The sequence below is a fragment of the Maniola hyperantus genome, chromosome 14, assembly GCF_902806685.2.
Source record: "Maniola hyperantus chromosome 14, iAphHyp1.2, whole genome shotgun sequence".
NCBI lineage: Eukaryota > Metazoa > Arthropoda > Insecta > Lepidoptera > Nymphalidae > Maniola > Maniola hyperantus.
The window spans coordinates 2,211,079-2,224,557 of NC_048549.1; the positions used below are offsets into that span (position 1 = coordinate 2,211,079).

Sequence of the window (13,479 nt, forward strand, 5' to 3'; positions counted from 1 at the left end):
AAAACTATCGAAATATTTTAAAATATCGATACGGTAGCATCGCAAATCACTTTGACTGTCTTACACTCGTAATGTCTTTGTATGTTGATGTATATAACTTATTAGTGTGCGTAAAATGTAGTAGTGTTGAAGATTTAGATATGTGTGTGTTAATAATGACACAAAACTTTGTTGAGTGAGTGTGTCAAGTTGTCTATGTAGTGTTTCCTCGTCCCGCACCAAAAGTGACAGAAATTTTTATTCGTAATATTAGGCGCGTTACAAGTCCATAGGTTAAATCGTCCAAGGTTCACATATATTGAGACTCGTAGTATCGGTGTGTTTTCGCGTTTTTAAGAACAAAAGGATGAAGTGTTGTGTTTTATCGTGTCAAAGTTATTCAGACAGACGTTCTGATGCTATGAATGGTATCACATTTCATTTGTAAGTAATTTTATACGTAATTTCTACACTTATTGACATCTAGTGTGAGATAGCTGAACTATGTAGTGACATCAATATATCGATGTTAGGTCGCTAAGCGAGTAGTTTTGCTACTAACCCGCAGATGGAAAATTGAGAAGTGGGCGGCGTTCCACAACCCCTCACCCCGCAAAATGTCACTCGATATTTCATAGGGAAATCTTAATACAACATCTCCTCTTTGTTTCTGCTCTATGGTAAATTCCTGACTCTAAACGATATTAAGCAACGTAATGGCGCCGATTCTCTTGTCTTTCTCTAAACTAAATTTAGAGAAAAAGATGCAGATAACATCTTTTTCTTTTTAATATTGCTAATAAAGGATGGAACATGAATTTTACATTTAAAGACTCTAAATGTTAGTGCACGCTACCAATTTAAACCATAGGCTCGCGACTGGCAGCTAAAGTCACGAGGTTTGATGGCTCTAAATTAAATTTTAAACTGTCAAACTGTGTCTGTCCTTTTCATATTACATTAGTACCATTGTTGCCTTAAAATATCTGTTATTGTAATGGATATAGAGAGAGAGAGAGAGAGCCAGCACGTGCCAGACCTTCCTTATTTTATAAAAGCTGAAAGTTTCTCTGGGTGTTGTCCCCAACACTGGGAGGAATGTTTGTTTGGATCATGGTGGCTTTGGGAGTAGTATTAGAAATCACGTCATGCATTGCCAGACACTTGGTGTGGTGGGAAGCCCCTGCCAGACACCCTTAAACGTCAGTAGGTAATTTATTAAAATTGAAAGTGTCTGGCAGTGCATGACGTGATTTCTAATACCGAAGAAAATATAAAAATTTGACTTTATACTTTGACGTAAGATTTTTGACACCTTTATTACTGTTATATCCCAAAGCCACCACGATCCACATAAACATCCAAACAATCGTTACTCCTTCGTTACTCCCACTGTATGTCGGGGACAATACACAGAGAAACTTTCAGCTTTTATAAAATAACGTAGGTCTGGCACGCGCTGGCTCTCTCTTTATAATGGATATTATATTCATTTGAAATTTCGACACAGTATATAATGCCAATGTCAGCCTTGATAACAATAATATAATATTTACGTTGGTACAGTCGCTATTGATAAAATACAAATCAAGTGTAAATTACGCAAACGAAATAAAAAGATACGTACAAAGTTATCTTGAAAACTACCGGTATTAACAGTGATATAATATAATGTACTGTAATTACATACCGGTAATGTGGCTAATTCTGTTGTGCACAATCTCTAAACTAAACGTTATTTTTTTTTAAATATCGAAATTAATTATAAAATATTTAAGTATAATACGTAAATGTTGAGAAAGGACACGCCATATTTGATCTGTGTCAACTGTCATGTCAAAAGTAAGATTTGGTAAACCGTATTAAAAAAAATATAGAGATAACGAGCAAACGAGCAGGCGGGTCACCCGATACCACCGATTCGGAAAGCACATTACTACTGAAAGGAGCCGGAAAAAAAACTCAGCAGTTTGTTTTTTCAAATGACAACATTTCATATTTTCGAAGCTGACTGTACAAATCGCAAAACCATTAAAAATCGATAGATTTTGTTACATGCTAAAGCAGAACAAGGCCAATCCGCTGGAATGACTTGACTAAATAATGAGCTACTGAGCTTCAAAGAAATACCTACCTAGCAATTCCTATATAGGCGAAATTAGGCATATAGTCCGTAAAAAACCGGCCAAGTGCGAGTCAGACTCGCGCACCGGGGGTTCCGTACTCGGGTATTTTTTTCGACCTTTTGCACGATAAATCAAAAACTATTATGCATAAAAATAAATAAAAATCTGTTTTAGAATATACAGGTATATATACTTTAAAATCGGCGGTCGGACCACTGCCTTAGATGCTAATCATTTTAAATTACTTCCTAAATTAATCAAGTAACTTTAATTAATTTAAAAAAAAACTAAACAAAAAAATTAATTCTGTACCTATGTAAAAGTTATTTCAGTTTTAGTGACGTAGTCCAGATGTTTGAGTGTAATAATGTAATTTTATAACGTCCATCTGCAACGCTTCGCAGTTCGGCCTTGACTCTGAATGTTTTAGAATATCACGAAATCTTCCACATTCTTGAAAACTAAGCTTAGTGTTTGAGATACTAGAACATCTAGTTTTTCTCTCTGTTGCTTGCAAAAGACTCAATATGTGTTTGGCGAAAGCAAGATAAGGAAATTAATCAAGAAACGGAATGCCTAGCCCTACGTATTAAATTAATAACCATTTGTAAGATAAGTTTATTAACAGTCAACATTTTACCAGAATACAGATCAAAATACGTTATTATTTATTAATCTTTGTTCTTGAACTTTGATGAAACTGTTTTATCTATCTAATTTCTAATTTATATTTAAAAGGAAAAGGTGACTGACTAACTGACTGATCTATCAACGCACAGCTCAAACTACTGGAGGGATCGGGCTGAAATTTGGCATTCAGATAGGTAGCTATTATGACGTAGGCATCCGCTAAGAAAGAGTTTTTGAAAATTCAACCCCTAAGAGGGTGAAATAGGGGTTTGAAATTTGTGTAGTCCACGCGGACGAAGTCGCGAGCATAAGCTAGTTCTTTACATAGAAAACTTGAACATAAAATTACTTTATTTACAACTAGCTGCCCCGGCGAACTTCGTACCGCCTAACAGTCGATTCTTTTTCAGGATTTTTTTTAAATTTTTCTCTCCGTAAGAACCATCCTCGTACTTCAAGGAATATTATAAAAAATGGATTAGCGAAATCGGTTCAGCTGTTCTCGAAATTTGCGATGAGCAACACATTTGGTGATTCATTTTTATATTATAAGAAGTACCTACTTAGCTACTATTATATACAAAATACCTATAATGTGACAAAATGTAAACGCCTTTCAAGGCTCTTTCAGTTACAGCTGAAATCTTTCAATCGTAAATTGTGAGTGTCGTAAAAAGTCTCTTTTGTTAAGAGATAATGCGCAGAAAACTACAATAGGTAACTGTTGGTATTCCCAATAGGTAGGTGATTGTTTGTAAAAAATGCTTTTAGTTTCTTCTTAGCGTGGAGATTAAATTTTCATTACAGTACCTACTTAAAACAGGAAATGTCTGAACTCAATATGAGCCTTGATCTGGGAATTATCGAGTCTAGGAAGTTGTTGAGTGTAAGGCGCAACGCACAGCTGCAGAGTGAAGCGGAGCCAACATTAAAGGCGCAGCGTCTTTTGATTACAACTCTTATGATTTTTACTTTGGCAAAGTGACCGCAAAGTTGCCCGCCGCATGACCCATGTAGGGTACATGGGCCATGCGGCGGTATTAAGCCTTCTCCGTATTTCATTTATTTTTACATATTTATTTCAACAGTATGTTAAAAATTAAAATCCATAGGTACTCCATACTAATATTATAAATGTGAAAGTGTGCCTGTCTGTCTGTCTGCTAGATTGTCACGGCACAACCGATTTTGATGAAATTTGGAGTTAGCTTACATCCCGAGGACGAACTCTGGCTACTATTTAAGAGTTTCCACGGGCATTTAAAAATCTAAATCCACGCAGACGAAGTCGCGGGCATCATCAATTAATTAATAAAGGTCCTCAAAAGCTGCTACAGTGTCATTGTTGTAATTTACGGTATTCTGTCTGCCACAATGCATTTGACCCAATAGTGAGATAGTGTCAACCAATTAGAGGTGATTGCGATCGATTATATAAAATGAACAGTTACAAGGTGCCGATCGCAGTCATTTCTGATTGGTTGACGCTAGCTCATTATTGCATGCACCAACCGTTGCAACAAGAAATCTATAAATTCAGCTAATCACAACAATTGCGACAGTGATAATTGATTTAGGTTTTCTGAAAGCGACCAGCAGATTTTAAATTGTTATCAAAAAGACCGCTGCGCCTCCGCTCCGTAGGTATGCGTTGAACTTAATGTCTGTTCTATATCGTCTTCGTGAGCGTAAATCAAAATAGAGAATTAATGATTTGATTGGAATAAAATGAAACATCGGTTAGACCAAAATATCTTCTTTCTATATATAAAAATGAATCGCTGAATGTGTTGCTGATCGCAAATCTCGAGAACAGCTGATTAACGACATCCGTTGAGAAAGTATTTTTTAAAATTCAACCCCTAAGGGGGTTAAATAGGGGTTTGAAATTTGTGTAGTACAAGCCGACGACGTCGCGGGAATAATCTAGTCATACATAAAAACATTAAAATAGTTATTCGCTTCTAGTGTACCCAACTGTACGGAGTAGGTACTTTCTCTTTTACAAAATGACTTTCACTTAATAATATTAAATAACAATTTGTTGTTTTCTTTTGCCGACTGTACTCGCAGCTTGTTATCGTTAGCTCACAGACCTTACGTCATTGTTGAGATCTTTTGTGTTCTTATCAGTACTATATTAACTACTCTTCTTATCTTATACGTGGTTTCTGATCATATTATATTATGTACCTACTTAATTATCGTAATTTTTTTCAAAAATATGTTAGTAGAGTTCAGCAAGTTTACCCCATACCTTCCTGACGTCACGGTCAAAAAATTAGCTGTTAAGAAAACTGATCATTACTTATAATAATTATACTTATAGTTTTCGTGTTATAATGTTATATCCAGCGCGCGTTTCATAGAAATGTGACATAATGCAGGCGATTACAATTATTTCGCCCTAATTCGCCTGACTCACGCATCGTGTTCAAAAATGTTTTGTTCTAACTTCTGGCTGAAACCACAACAATTGTTATTGTTAGTTGTTACCAACTCAGATGGCTGTGTCTATCCTCTATTAATCTGCAGTTTAGTGGTTAGCTTATTCGAATCAAAGAGTCCCGTGTGGGGCCAAAAAAAAAATTTACAAAAAAAAACCGACTAAAAATTAAAAAAAAACTATTTAATTATGTAGTATACAAGAGCTAATATAGTAAAATTGCTCCACTTGTTTTGAGTAGGTAGATATAGTACGCGACAGGTTGAGATGGCAATCGGCGTATGAGGCGTGGGGACGCCCCGCACACCCACATGTGACCCGCGCTCGCCCGCACCGGGCTAGCGCGGGGGCTGTGCCGGTGTGCGGAGCGCTCCCTCCCCGGTTGCCATCTCGACCTGTCGCCAACTATAGCTCTTAGCTTCTGCTCCGTATGCATTTTATAGTAACGTTTAATGAACAAACCAATTAATTACTTACCTATAGGAAGAGGAAGCACCTTGCAAGTTGCAATGCATGTTTGCGAAAAGTACCTACCGGTTTACTTAATGACCAAGTAGGTATGCACTAACCGGTAGACATAGGATTTATTTTAAACCTTGGACGTATTTTTAAACCAACAAAAACGTATATTTTTGACAGGCCTTGGCTTCGCACGGGTAGAATTTCTAAAACTCCTTTCTTAGTTTCAGTTCAAAATAAAATCAACATACAAATCTTGAAATCCAATTTGGTTTGAGCTGTGCGTTGAACATAATAATATGTGAGTCAATGAGTTTTTAAAAAAAATCGCGAGCAAACGAGCAGGCGGGTCACCTGATGTTAAGTGATTACCGGCACCCATGAACATTTGCAGTACCAGAGGAACCACCTATGCGTTCATCTTCATTAAGTCTCTGTCTGTCACCTTTGCACGGCTCAATCCCTGAACCGATTTCGATGACATAAAGCTCAGAGATACATTGCATCCTGGTGACGTACTTAAGGGTACTTTTATCTCGGAACATCAAAGAGTTCTCGAGGGATTATGAAAAAACTTAATTCTACGCGAACGAAATCGCAGGCATCAGTACAGTACGCGGCAGAAAGTAATGTACATCGGCCTTTAGAATGACATTTCGGCTTTGTAGAACGTTGTCTCTGTCACTCATACCTATATGACGTATTGTTAGTGTCAACGACAGATACATCTACAAATCTGCTATCTCTTTCTAAAGGTCGATGTACATTACTTTCTGCTACGTGCTGTATTTGATGACTTTTTTATGCTTAGTAAATTAAAGTAATATGCTACATGTGTAAGCTTGAGTAAAGTGAACAAAGTTTATTTTATTTTAAACGTTCGTGGTAGCCGCTGACTAATACAATACCTACATACTGAAACCTCTGCGTCAGAACTCGAGAGTGTTTGTTTTTAGGGTTCCGTACCTCAAAAGGAAAAACGGAACCCTTATAGGATCACTTTGTTGTCTGTCTGTCTGTCCGTATGTCTGTCAAGAAACCTACAGGGTACTTCCCGTTGACCTAGAATCATGACATTTGGCAGGTAGGTAGATCTTATAGCTGACATTTGGGGAAAATCTGAAAACCGTGAATTTAGGGTTAGATCACACAAAATAAATTAAATTGCGGTCATGAACTAATAATTAGTATTTTCAACTTTCGAAGTGAGTGACTATATCAAGTGGGGTATCATATGAAAGGTCTTCCACCTGTACATTCTAAAACAGATTTTTATTTATTTTTATGCATCATAGTTTTTGAACTAACGTGCAAAATGTGTAGTACGGAACCCTCATTGCGCGAGCCTGACTCGCACTTGGCCGGTTTTCATCATAACGCGACGGAGATTGTGTATATTTTTAAAGGGCCGCTTTGGGATCCGTTATAATAACAATCCGTTTGTAACTGTAGAGTGTAGATGGGAATAAAGACTGGGTCAGAACTCCGAAGTCAGGACTCATAAAGGCTCGGTCACACTTATCTCGAATAACTAACCTAACGGTGCGCGAAGTATGTCAATCCGTATTTGGCCACCTTTGACCCTGGTCCGATAACACGCCCTAAATCTTGAAGATTGCCCTTTGGAAAAATCAGTTTGACAACTCTAGTCTTAATATATGCCTTACAAATAAATTGTTTCCGAAGATTTTAGCGTTTAAACTACCGTGAGTGATTTCCATTCTAAATAATATCTGTCCACGGCTGTACTCACGTGTTTAGTCGACGTTAGCCCGACTAGTTTCGAACCCATACGGGGTCCTTTTTTGCGCGTCCCGCAGTCAAACTCAAAACCGCGGCACGTGCGCGAACGGACTCCCTTGAAAAAGGACCCCGTATGGGTTCGAAACTAGTCGGGCTAACGTCGACTAAACACGTGAGTACAGCCGTGGACAGATATTATTTAGAATGTTTCCGAAGACATTACAGCACTTTTTGGCTCGATGCCTGCCTCTATCGACAGTTTCCATGCCCCTGTCCTATATATTAGGAGAACGACGACCATTTGTTAGAAGATAACATCAGTAGCAGTAATTGAATATTTTGGGGCAGAGATACGATCACATTTACAGATAACCTTGAGATAAACATAATAATATGTGATATGATATGACACATCTATTCAATTATTTAATAAGTTTAATAACATTATTATGATTATACCTATTTATGTTAAAGTAGGTAGTTTTAATGGACACTTTAAAAACAAGTTATAAGTTAATAGCCTTACAAAATACCAGGCTTTTGAATGTTCTTTATAAAACTAAAAAAATCGAATTAAGTTAGGTAACTTATACAAGCACTCGTATATATTCATAATGTTTGTAGGTACTTAGATAAATAATCCATGCTATTATTATAAATGCGAAAGTGTGTCTGTCTGCTAGCCTTTCACAGCCCATCCGTTCAACCGATTTTAGAACTTGAATCCCGGGGAAGGACATAGGCTATACTTTTTATTCCGGAAAATGGAAGAGTTCCCACGGAATTTTTTAAAAACCTAAATCCACGCGCATGAACTCTCGAGCATCATATATAAAATGTAAACATATATGCTAAAGTCTGATACCATTTATATATGTACTAGCTTCTGCTCGCGGCTTCGCCCGCGTGGCCTACAGGAAACAAATGATTTTTTTTTTCAGAAACAAACATTATAACATCAGGACGCGCACTCTGAACAGCACCGAATAACACATATAACCTTCCAAACCCCATTTCACCCCTTTAGGGGGGATTTTCTCATAGTCGTTTCTTAGCTGACACCTAATCTCAAGAAAAAACCTACTTTCCAAATTTCAAGTTAATTATAATATCAATAATTAAAACTTTCCCATACAAACTTTCATCCCCTATTTTACCACCCTAATGGGCAAATTTTCCAAAAATCCTGAAATACGTATTTCTTCATTTGTGACCGAAAACCCAAATACCAATTTTCATGCAAATAACTTGAAAAATGACCGACTTTCATACAAACTTCCATCCCCCATTTAACCCACTTAGGGGTAGAATTTCGAAAAATCCTTTCTTAGTGGATACCTACTCTTTACAAAGAATAGACCCTCCAAATTTCATGTCTTTATGACCAGCGGTTTAGGCTGTGCGTTGATATATATGTCAGTCAGTCAGTCAGGACTTTGATTTTTATATATATAGATTACAAACGTGAGTGCCAGTACATCGGCGCCTGTACTCTGTCCATATGGTGACCGATAAAGATATTTTTCCTCCATTTTCACAGTCGCATCACGTTTCATCGATATCGGTACGAACTACGTACGTTGAACATGTCGATTGTTGAGCGCCGCTATCGACTACTAATGATCTAGTTTTGTTTGTTGTTATTGCTTGATTGTTTTGTCCGAGAAACGCCTGGAATCCTCGGAGAGCCATCATCATTGCCAGTTATTATCACTAACATAGTATGCGTCAGGTTGAGATGGCAATCGGGGTATGAGGTGGGGGAACGCCCCGCACACCTGCACGTCATCCGCGTTCGCCCGCACCTGGTTAGTGCGGGTGCCGTGCGGGGCTTTCCCTCCCCGATCATCATCTCGATTCTCGACCTGTCGCCGAATATATGTAGTTCTCCAATCTCCATCAGTCATTTAACTACCGGACCGCTAGGTTTCGAAAGCACCCCTACATGGTCGAAATTCCACGAAGTGATTTGCTTCCTCGTTTCTAATACGAACTGCCAGAATATGGAATCCCCCTCCGGCTTCCGTTTTCCCCGCCAACTACTATATTGGAAACTGCAAAAAAAGAGTGAATTGGCACCTTCTAGGCAAGCGCCTTAGGCTGCAACATCTGTATTTGTATTTGTATTTTGTATTTATTTCGATTTAGACTCATTACAAGCGCTTACGAAAGTCAAATCGGCATAGAACAATACAATAATAAAATGATTGTACAAAATATGGCATATTATAATCTAGATAATACTAGTTAAAGATGGCATAAAAATTATTAAGTTGTCCTTGCACCTTGTCGTATTAGGTAATAAAATGTCATAAATGCACTATAAAAAAAGAAAAAGATAGGTACTCAAGCAAGTACATAATCTTCATGTCAACATAATAATAAAATGTAATCAGCCTCTTTGCTGTGATAGCAGTCAAGCGGATGCCTATTTCGTTTAATAAAAACTTTAAAAAACTATTTTATAGCTACTAAACAATGAAAAAGATGTCGTATCAGTTTGACAGTTTTAAATTATATTTTAAGATGGTAAAACCCGTGATTTTAGCGCACAGTCTCGAGCCTACTGTTTCAATTTGTAGCGTGCACTAAAATTTAGAGTCTTTAAATGTAAAGTTCATGTTCTGTCCCTTTTAACCATTGTTAAAAAGAAAAGGATGCAGATACTCTAAATTTAGTTTAGGGAAAGACAACGGAATCGGTGCCACTATTCATTTAAAAAAAAAATGTTTCGAACCAAGCGCAAACATGTCAAAGATATAAAAGTCAGTTAACTAAGTATAACAATAAAATGTATACTTAGTTGTATACAATCAATGCGATCTTCCATATATATACGTACAAGCCGGCCTCTACATATTTATTAAACGTGATTCGCAAGATAAATGTTTGCTCGAATGTTTTGCTTCTGCAAATATTTGTGTCGTTTGATAAACTATCCTGTTACAGTTTAAATAGGATTGAGTTTCATTTATCCATAACTAGCCTATAGGTAACCATTATAAATAATTATTATGTCATAATAATTTTATATTAAGTAAAAATACCTAGGTTGGTTGGCGTTGACATAGGTCCAGTCTATTCTAAGCATAGGTCAGTAAACCAACCTCACCACTAACGTCAAGCGATTGAGCGTAAAAGCCAATCAGAGGTCAAGGGGACCACAGGTAGTTAATTCCGGAAAACCTGCATTAATCGTTATTACAATGGCAATTGGCTGAATTTATGGTATTCTTGATGCAACAAAGCATTGTAGCCTATCGTGAGCGAGTATAGGCCAATCAGAGGTGATTGCGATCGTCACACTATAGGTAATAACTGTCATTTTATCGTAAACGAGCATAGTTATCCCTTTTAGATAAGGGCGCTTTTTTTTTGTAAAAGTTCACATAATCTTTACAAATATGGGAAGATCCGATAGAAGAACCAGAGTAACCAAAAGTCCAATGAGTTGCTAAGGTGAAGTATCAATTTGTGGGAGCACATAACCCGAAGAACCTATAGACTAGAGGCTTGGACGGGAATTCATCACTGAAAAGCGCTGCGTTGGGTGACCCTCTATTAAGTGTATGGCGATCTCTAACGAGTCGCTGGAAACCGTTGGGAACAAGTGGCAAATAACCATGTTACATAGTAATACTTTTACAAACTTTGTATTATGGAATTAGGTTATAATCATTATTGTAATCTGTTTTGGATGCCAATAAATAAATTAAATTAAATTAAATACAGGATAATTATAATCCTATATATTATCCTTACAAGACACTTTTGTCCAGCTGTGGAAATCTACGACGAACCATCACAAATATTCGCTATTATATTTCAACTCGTGTCAGAGAAAAAATCTAATTTAATTCGCGGCCAAGTTTCTCTTTCACAAATTTTCAAGAACAGGTAGCAATCGTTCTTAGATATAAAAACTTATTGCTGCAATTATAATTAGCGCATGATTGCGTTTATTGCCACAACCTGTTACCCGCGACTCTAACTACAGACAGACGTCTAGTTTCAAGCCCTAGAGTTAATAAACCTTGGAGCAGACTTTACGAGGTGTGATGTACGCATCAGGTGTCGAAATCACACCTTTTACAAAGTCTCACTTTTAAGTGTAGCTAGTAAAAGTGTAGCTTGTTAGTAGTTACTCAGAAAAATAGTACGTATAGTCCGTAAAAAAATGACTCCTCATGCGCCATTTTAACTCTATGGGTCAACTGTCATGTGAAAAATACGGTACTCTTTAAAATAAGGACTAAAATCGCACTTTTGACACGAAATTTGACACAAAAAATTAAAAAGGCGCGTGAGCAGTCATTTTTTACGCATTATAATATATTCTAACATCAAACTGAATTTTACATTTAGAGTCAACTGGGTATTTGACCAATGATTTCTGTTGTATTCGTCCTTATGGCTGTAATGGTGGAATAATGATAAAGTTTGATTGGAGCACTGCAACATATTGACAATATTCATTAGGTATAATTGTACGCGACAGGTCGAGATGACAATCGGAATATTGGGTGGGGGGACGTCGCGTATTATAAACATGCTTTGTACAGTACATGTCTAGTCTAAGAGACTAGAAAATGTCTAGACAGTGTAAAGTGGTTTCAAACTTTAGTTTTCAACTTTTGAAGGAGCAATCTAAGAATCTAAATATATAAAAGGAAAAGGTGACTGACTGACTGACTGACTGACTGACTGACTGATCTATCAACGCACAGCTCAAACTACTGGATGGATCGGGCTGAAATTTGGCATGCAGATAGCTATTATGACGTAGGCATCCGCTAAGAAAGGATTTTTGAAAATTTAACCCCTAAGGGGGTGAAATAGGGGTTTGAAGTTTGTGTAGTCCACGTGGACGAAGTCGCGAGCATAAGCTAGTGTAATATAAACCAATTTTCTTAATTGCACAGAATACTTAGGTAATAGATCATTATCAGCACCGAGCTTGCAACGCGCGGACGCCGCACAATTCGCTGAAACGATAAAACAAGTGAAAACGCACGGTAAAAAGCTCCGCGAGGATGCAAACTTAGGGTCGCGTCGCCATTCTTCATATCATTATCAATTCAAAGACGTCGTAGACATAGGTCTCTTTTTGGGACTTCCACACGCCACGGTTTTGCGTTGCCTGAATCGAAATGGTGCGAAGTCGCCTTTCTAGCACCTTTGGATTCCAACGCCTATTCTGTTTTGGAACTACGTGCCCTGCACATTGCCACTTCAGCTTTACAACCCGTTTAGCAATGTCGGTTACTCTGGTTCTACGAATCTCCTCATCATGTCTAATGCTCATCGTTGCTAGAACATACGAGTATGTTTGCCTTTTCGACATGCTCTACAATTTCTATAGATCACAGTTACGGTGGTTAGGGTATTTACGGTCTAACTCCTGTACATTGTATTGATCTGTGCATGAATATTCAATGCCCATGCGAAAGTTTACAGTTCGGATTGACGGTTATTGTATTTAAATTGTAATACCAGTGTTTTGTGCTTTACTTAGAAATGGGCCTTCCTTATTGAGATGCTATTTCTGGATATGAATTTAAACTAGTTTGTTACAAAAATAAACAAATTCTTGTTGAACGAGGAAATCATTGGGCGTTGGAACGGAATGCAAAATTGATAAAATAAACTTTAAATATATTCCACTAGTATAATTTACAGTCATACTTCGGATTAAGTTTTAGGCTTAGATCTATAGAACGTTAGGTATAGTATGCGACAAATCGGGGTGGGGACGCTCCGCACACCCGCACAGCTCCCGCGCATACCCGGTGCGGGATAGCGCGGGATAGCGCGGGTGGCGTGCGCTTCATACCTCGAGTCTCGACCTGTCGCGTACTATACCCACTGTGATATCTGCTCCGACTTAAGAGAAATAACCCTGGCGTGTTCCCCAGCGCTTTCCATACAATCGTGGTTTGGTTCGCATTTGAATATTAACCAATCAAACACAATGTAGACAGTTAGACACGTTCCAGAAACAAATATTATCTGTATCTGTGGTTTCTAGATTTCTGTAAAAATGTGTAGTTTTAAAGTTACACGGGCTCAGAGAATTCCATACAAGTCTATACACAC

The 13,479-nt window shown here is 37.6% G+C and overlaps 1 protein-coding gene and 1 long non-coding RNA gene across 4 annotated transcripts in view; both read left to right on the top strand.

The window, feature by feature from the left end:
- Positions 1–13,479, top strand: part of LOC138403241 (uncharacterized) — a 251,882-nt gene that overhangs the window by 132,389 nt on the left and 106,014 nt on the right. The gene's annotated exons all lie outside the window — the stretch shown is intronic.
- Positions 1–13,479, top strand: part of LOC117988107 (probable E3 ubiquitin-protein ligase RNF144A) — a 197,743-nt gene that overhangs the window by 23,677 nt on the left and 160,587 nt on the right. The window lies entirely within an intron of this gene.